The 7,967-nt window shown below is 47.7% G+C and overlaps 1 long non-coding RNA gene across 1 annotated transcript; it reads right to left on the bottom strand.

The window, feature by feature from the left end:
• Nucleotides 1-2,804: 2,804 nt before the first annotated feature.
• Nucleotides 2,805-7,208, bottom strand: LOC111746612. Its single transcript, XR_002783202.1, has 2 exons — nucleotides 6,256-7,208; nucleotides 2,805-4,446 (listed from the first exon to the last, which is right to left on the bottom strand). It is a non-coding gene; the product is annotated as an uncharacterized LOC111746612 (long non-coding RNA).
• Nucleotides 7,209-7,967: the final 759 nt, after the last annotated feature.

Raw genomic sequence — 7,967 nt, 5'->3', positions numbered from 1 at the left:
CTTAAGTTCTAGTGGAGAGAGAGAGACAGATAACAAAAGTGTATATTTTATGAAGTATGTCATAGTCTGATAAGTAAACTGGAGGAAAATTTAGCCTAATACTGCAGATAGGGACATCATTGGCAGGTTACTATTTTATATAGGATGGCCAAAGGAAGCCTCTTTGGAAAGGTAGTATTTGTGCAGAAATCTGAAGGAAACGAATATCTAGGAGAAGAATGTGTGAATATCTAGGAGAAGAACACATCTGGCAGTGAGAACAGCATATGCAAGGGCCCTGAGGCAGGAGCATGCTCGTCGTGTTTGAGGGTGAGCAAGGAAGCCAGTGTGACCAGGGCAGAGAGAGTAAGGAAGACAGTGTAGGAGTGGAGGTCAGAGAGGTAGTGGGAACCCAATCGTGTCAGGCCCTATTGTAAGGACTGTAACTATTCTGAGTGAGATGAGGACTCAGGGTTGAAGGAGAGGAGTGATATAATCTGACCCTCATTAGATGTCAGTACTTGTGGATTGTAGTTAAGAAGAAAAGCTGCACAGCTCCTACAACTCTGTCAACCAGGATCCCAACCTGTGGGCCTCTGCCTGCCTGGAGCGTCACTCAGTCTGCCTGGTATGATGCTCCCCCTGTCTTCCCCTGCCCCCCATACACCCAGTTTCTCTGGATGGGACTTACATGCAGGTAACATACCCAGATGCTTCCAGGCTAGACCATACTCTTGGCCTTACTGTAAACCCCTCACTAGCCATAATAGCTAATGGTCACCACCAAACGAGGTCTTGCCATAAGCCAGACCTCTTACCCCAGGAGCTCATTCAATCCTCACAGCCATCCGTGCCAGGCAGCCATTACCATTCTCTCTTTTGCAGCTGGTACTATGATCCATTAACCTGCACAAGGTATTGAAGCTAGCAGGCGCAGAAGCCAGGACCCCAGCCAGTCTGTCAGACTTCCAAAGATGAGGACAGTGATGGACAAAGCAGTGTACCCTTAGTGCCTGACACACCATGGCCACCCAGACAACAAGAGGGAAGCCTGAAGAAATCAGTGTTTATTGTCCCTCCCCAAGCTCTCACTCTATTGAGAAAATATCTGAGACAGCATTTTACAAGTTTGTGTAAAGCACCACTCAATATCAGCGCAGTTAGGAAGATGATGAGAGTTTTGGTTTGGCTCCTGATTTTTCTGATAGCTGCCTCTTCCTAGGCATTGGCATGTCAACCCCAAACTCCTGAACTCCCCTGAATCTTAGCATATTCCCCAGCTTCTCCTTTGCTTTGCTTGAAACAAAGCAGTTCTTTTATTAAAGTGGGATTGGAAGGGGGCTTGCTTTTGGGAACGTAGTTTCACCTCCTTCCAGTTCATTGTTTTCATACAAAATTCCAGACACACAGGGCAGGCAAACAGAAGTCTCATTCATAGCCGGTGGGCCCCCAGGCTGGTGTGTTGCCCCGCCTCCTTCCCCTTGCCTCTCATTTCAGTCTTCTGTTCAAGTTGTGATCCACAGGAGCCCGTGGAGGTAGACTCAGAGCAAAGCAGACTTTGTGCACAGTCGAATGGGGGCAGGAGGGCATCCCGTCGGAGGCCATGTAGTGTGGCAGGAAGAGCCCCAGATTTGCTTGCCGAGAGACTAGACTGGATTCCAGGCTGGTTCCACTGATCACTAGTCAAATGACATTGGACAAGTAATTTTCCCCCTTCTCCTCTGAAAAATGTAGTTCTCAGAATCTTTCAGTCCAGTGCTCCTGACCGCTGCTACCTGTTCATCATTCACATTGTGCTTAGTTTCATAATTAGTTTCATAATAATGTGCCTTCTTCCTCCTAGTTTGGTTAAATTGGCATAGAGCTGAGTATGAGGGCTCCTTAGTGGTTCTGCTAAATCCTATCATTGGTAAACAAACAAACAAACAAACAAAAAAACCCACAAAACACAAAAACAAACCTGTCCTTGCATAAGACACAAATTTCTGATTTCCCACTACTTTCCCTCTTCAGGTCCCACAACTCCATGATTTTTGTCACTTGCAAATAGTAAAACTACAAACCGTACTACACATACATTTTTTAAAAGGCTGAAGTCATGGACTCCCTCAACCCCACATCTGGTCAGCATAGGGCACTGCGCTGCAGACAGGACTGGGCAGCAGGAGAGGCACCAGCCACGTGGGGTGTGGGTGGGGAAGGTGTCTGATCATGAAATCCCAACTTGTAACATGTTGCCGTCTTTAGATGAGCATTAATTTGGCTTTGGTACACTGGAGGAGGTCTAGGTGACTGGTCAGAGGATATTTCCCCAGCAATTAAAGAAAATGAAGACAGAAACATGCACTTCCACGCAGAGTGGGGCTGTCTTTAGGGAGGTGGTGTTAGGGAATTCAGGAACCTTTACTATGTATACTTCTCTATGTCTGAACTTTATACAATGAGTGTTTATCAATTTTAGACCACATTTCATAAGTCTAAGATGCCATTGATTGAAAGACACTATTTTTTCATATACTAGCTTGAAGGAAAACTGCTATCAATTAAACAACATGTCACCAATTAGTAAGACACATCTGAGTTTTTGAAATGTTAAAATACGAAAAAAATGTGCACCTTAGAATTAATGGAATGCAGTAATGTTTTTACATTACAAGATATTTTCCATTTTTGGAAAAACTACTAAAGTTGCTTTCACCTCCCACCCCCATGTTCGGAGTGATTTCCTCGAAAAAAGCCAAAAGAATGTTTGAGGATGACTTAATGTGATTTTTTTTTTTTTTTTTTTTTTTTTTTTTAGCCTTTCTGTACCAGTTTCATGCCAGGCCCTGTGCTAAGTGCTTTCTTGTCCCTGAGTCCATCAAGGCCTCGCGGGAATTGGTGGGGAAAGGTGGTCATTTACTCATCAAGGAAACTGTTGGTCAAATTCTTGTTCCTATTCACCCAGAGAGTAAATGAGGGAGATGAGATTCAAACCTAGCCCACTGCCCCAACCTACATCTCACCACAAGCCTGGGTTCTGAGGGTGTCCCGAGAGAGCTTCTACCGGAAGCCTTGGTAAGCACCAGGATGAAAGATGAAGCTCCCAGGCCCACCCTATGCACCCCACTTGTTTCTGGTTCTTGGGGGGTGACTTCCTCCTTACACACTCTTCTCTGCCAAGCTGAGTGAGTCAGCCTGAAAATGACCTCAGTGTCCTCAGTGGGCTGTCTGGCCTTCTGTTTCATGTCACGAGCCCCGGCCCCCAGCATCTCTGGCATGGGTTTATAAGTATTTTCTCTACCCCACTCCTCAGACGTGGCTACGTTTAAAAAGGTTACTCACCCCTCTCCCCCACCTCACAGCTTTTGGTCGCCAGGCTGGCCTGCCTTCTACCTTCTAAAAAGCACCAAGGCTGAGAGAGCTGTTTACCTCCTGCCACCATCTGGTGAACTGCCATTCATGAAGAGCTGGGGGCTTAGCCTGGATTTGCCCAATGTCCAGGACAGAGGGATGGACAGTGGAGGGACATTGCTTATCAGACAGTGGACAGAGTAAGCCGAAATAATAGCTCTGGGTCTATGCTATAGCAAAGTATAATTTTCTAAAGGGTTCTCATGCAAGTATATAGTGACCGAAGGTCAAAGTTTAATTCATTAATGAGGGAACCAGCCCAATGACAAAGCTGACTGGGAAAGATTTGAGGAAAAAAAAAAATAGTTTGCTGGTAGTTCCATAACAAATTACCATCAGCCGGGTAGCTTATAACAACAGAAACGTATTCTCTCACAATTAATAAAGCCCAAAATCCAAAACTGAGGTGTAGACAGGGGTGGTTCCTTCTGGAGGCTCTGAGGGAGAATCTATTCCATGACTCTCTCCCAGCTGCCGGTAGCTGCTGACAATCCTTGGCGTTCCTTGGCTTGTAAACATAGCGCTTCAGTCTCTGCCTCTGCAATCATGAGACCTCTTCCTTGTGTGTGTATCTGTGATTTCCAAATTGCCCTGTCCTTATAAGGACACCAGTCATTGGATTTAGAGCCACCCTAATCCAGGATGACCTCATCTTAACTCGATGACATCTGCCGAGAACCTATTTCCAAATAAGGTCACTTGCACAGGTGCTGGGGTTAGGACTGGAACATCTCCTTTTGGGAGACGGCTCAACTTATAAAAACTACCTTCCCAAACTCATTTCTCATAATTCAGCATCACAGACCCCTGGCTTCATAGGGACAGTTTGGGATATGTTGGAAAGAGCAGAGGCATGGCCACCCTTGGTGTCAGCTTCGATGGGTCTCTAGTGTTCCAGGATGGAGTAATGGCCTAGTAACAAGGCTCGAGGGGAGGCAAGGCATCTCCGTGGCAGAAGTCAGCACTACGCGAGGCATAAATGGAGCCAACTTGCAGAGTTCAGCTCCCAGCTCCACTCCCCACTGTGTGTGACTCCCGACACTTCTTCACCTCTCTGGGCCTCAATTTCTTCATCTGTGAAACAAGGGTGATAATGGCACATACTCCATAAGATGGTGCTTAGAACAGTATATCTGAAGCTCTGAATAAATGTTCACTGTTATCATCATTATTATTATCCTAGTCACGCTCACTCACAGATTAACAGCTTTGCTCTTTTGGGGGTGAAAAAGGCTGTCCTACTGGAAGCACTGGAAAGTTCCCCTTCCTTCTTGAGCTTTGTCATGGAATTAAAAATAAAATTATAATCTGCCTGCAGTCCAGTCTCTGGAAAATGCGGCAAATTCTCGATTAGGACAAAGGAGGCCTCTCCAATTTTCACTTGCCCAGGTAGGCCAAGGCCAGCCCTGCTTTTGTGAATGAGCTCTTTTATGGCTGCTTGCTCTGGGTCTAGTTTCTAAGGTGATTTGCCCAGTCATTTATAAGTCCATGCAGCTGGCAATTTTAGTTTTGAACGCTTGTAACCTATGACGAGCTTATCAGGACCCAGAGGCAAAAGTTGGGAAATAGAACCGCCCAGCCCAAGAAAGCAAGCCCCCCCTCTCCCCCCCGGGGCCCGCAGGGCACATTAGAGGCCTAAGCAGACTCCAGGCCTGGCATATGACATCCAAACTGTGTAAGATAAGACCTATCTGAACCTCGTGAGCTCCTCACATACTGGTCCTTGGGAAGCAAGGACCCCCTGCCATCTACATGCAGATCTAGCTTCCCTTCTCAGGTGGTTGCCAGGGGTAGCTGACACATAGCCAGACCAGGCCCTGAGTAGTAACCATTGCTGCTGCCACTTTGAATATGGTCTGTGGAATGAAGGCCTGCGTTGGTAGGACCACGAAGGCCCCTTCCCACCCAGGCCTCTCTGACCCTAAGTTCACCTGGGAGTTCTCTAAGTTGAACCGGAGGAGTCAGGCCTCCACTCTCTAGGCCCCTCATGGACACATTCTTTTTGCCCTTAAAGTTTTCCCCTTTACAAGCCCAGAGAGTGCTGGGTTCTACCTGGGTTTTTACTTTTTACTTTTTTTTTTTTTTTTTAAGAGAGTGGGTATTTCTACAAATTGCAAAATTACAGAGACAGAAAGCAGATCAGTTGTTTCCTGGGGCTGGGGGTGGAATTGACTGCAGATGGGCAAACAGGGTGATAGAAGTACTTGAAAACTGGTTTGTGTTGGTGGTTGAACTGTTGCATAAATTCACTCACCAAACAGTATACTTACTGTGGGTGAATTGTATAGAATGTAAATTGCTTTTCGATAAAGCTGTTTAAAATTGTGTGTGTGTGTGTGTGTGTGAATTCTCTTACAACCACAATTAGTGAGGGATTACTATCTTCTAGGTACTTGATAGAATGTCCTCTGTCAATGATTGTGAACTTCAAAAAAAGTGAGGAGAGAACTGAATTGGAAGCCTTTATGTGACCTAGAGCAGGTCCAAACTCTGTTTGGGTCTCAGTTTCCCCGTCTGTGACATTATGAATTGACGCCCTTAGAGGGAGTAGGTGGTGCTGAGGTAACTGAGCCTCTTCTGTGATTCCCTTGCCTGTGATCCCCCTGCCTGGCTCTCTAGGTGCAGACTCTTGGATCACACCAGGCGCCACTGTGAGCTTTGCCTTTGTCACAGAGCACCTCTGCCTTCCTGTCTTTGTGCAGAGAATTTCCTCCCACCAGGCCTAAGGAGCAAACACATAGCCGGGAACAATTGGAAAATCCGGATTAGCCTGGCCTTGTTTCCCCCCAAGCATGGCCCTTTCCCTTGACTCAGACCAGAAGAGCAACCAAGAGATTATCCCAGAGAAAACTCCCTCATAGACCAAATGGCTCAAGCACTTACTTGGCATTGATACATATTGTGAGCTTTCCTCTCCTCTGGCAGCTCTGACAGGTAGCCTCAGAGACAGAGAGATACTTGTCCAAGTTCACACAGCTGATAAGTGCAGAGCTTCTCATTCTTTCCACTCGCTCAGGGAGAAGCTAGGTGAATAGGAGTTGTTGGCTTATTTGGGAATCACCTGCCTTCCTCTCTTGCTTCTGTCATTCCTGTCAGAATACCAGCACAGCTAAATGCCACCTCGTCCAGGAAGCCTTCACTCAAACCTCTACCCACTCACCCAGAAAGTTTCTATACCCCCCTCCTCTGGGCCCTGGCAGCATAAAAACCAGCAGTGTGAGAAGTTCCTTTCTACAAACTGTGAATAGCTCCATCTGGAGCATGGCAGGAATGAGGCCTTGGGAGTCAGAAGAAAACCTGGCCTCTCCCCCAAGGGCGGTGGGGTGGGACAAGCAGATACAGCTTAAAAGAGAGTGTTACTAGCTGCTAGGTGGAGAATACTCAGACCAGAGTGGGGCTGGGTGGGAGGCTGGGGTGCCACTGAGGAGACTGCAGCCCCAGCTCCTCCCTTTGGAGCTCCTTCCTGGGAGGGTGTGGCCCCACCACTCCCTTCACCTTTTCCCTCCTTCCTTTCACTGTTCCTGTCTCCTGCCCCACTCCCTGGGCCCCAGAAGAGCCTGCCTATCTGATAAACTCCGGGGAGTGCTCCACTGCATGGCTGTTGCTCTTCCCAGAGAGGTTTTAGCCGATTTCTTCTGGAGATGATGCTGGAGGGCTGAATGGTGGACCTGCAGGGCAGCATAACTGTGGAGGAGAGGGAGAAGCAGCGGGTTGGGCTGGGAGCAGGGTGGGAGCAGAATCATGAAACAGCTAGTTAGTTACTCCTGGCTGACTCAGACCCTCCTGCCCTTCTTATCAGGCCTGAGGAGTGATAAGGGGTCAGTTCCTGCACTGCGGGTTCTAGGTCTCTGTTTGGGGCCGCCAGGAAGTGACTTGTGGGTTTTACTGTGCCTTAAGGAGTGGGTCTGACTCATGGGGGTGGGGCTGGGTGTGCCGGGGTGGGGGTGGGGGTGGGGATGGGGGAGCCTGCAACGCCAGGCCCTGCACCACCCACCAAACATCAACTGGCCAGGGAAGGGATATCCCTGATGGGAGTGTGTCCGGCCTCCACACCCACCTCCTGACTAAGGCCACAGAGGAGATTCCTTGCCTTGCTAACTTAGGAAGGGAGGGGCAGCCCAGGGTGTCTCCTCTTTATTTTTCAAACAGAAAATATTTCCAGAATATTATTCCCCCAAAGCATTGACTATCCATCCACTAAGCACCAGACACTAGACTAAAGGTTTTTGCCTATACTATCTCCTTTAATCTTCACCCCAATAACAACTCTGAGGAGTTGGTATTACCACTCTCCACATTTTGCAGATGATGAAACTGAGGTTCAGAGCGAGGAAGTGAATTACTGAGATTTACTCAGCCAGGAAGCAGCAGATTCAGGATTCAAGCCCAGTCCAAAATTCATAGACAACACTCTTGAAAAATCCAAACAGAGGGATGGTAGGCGGGTCAGGGGATGGGCTTCAGGAGTTTTATGAACCCCTTGGGGATCATCAATAGCTTACAAAAGGTCCTCCAAAGGCGCTCAAACAGATCACTGCCCCAGGGCATCCTACCAAGGTCGACATGGTGCTTTCCCAGCCTCAATTCCCTCATCC

This window comes from Pteropus vampyrus, unplaced genomic scaffold (assembly GCF_000151845.1).
Source record: "Pteropus vampyrus isolate Shadow unplaced genomic scaffold, Pvam_2.0 Scaffold195, whole genome shotgun sequence".
NCBI classification, from domain to species: Eukaryota; Metazoa; Chordata; class Mammalia; order Chiroptera; family Pteropodidae; genus Pteropus; species Pteropus vampyrus.
Note: the sequence above shows the minus strand (reverse complement) of the source record. Positions and strands in the feature narration are given on the sequence as shown.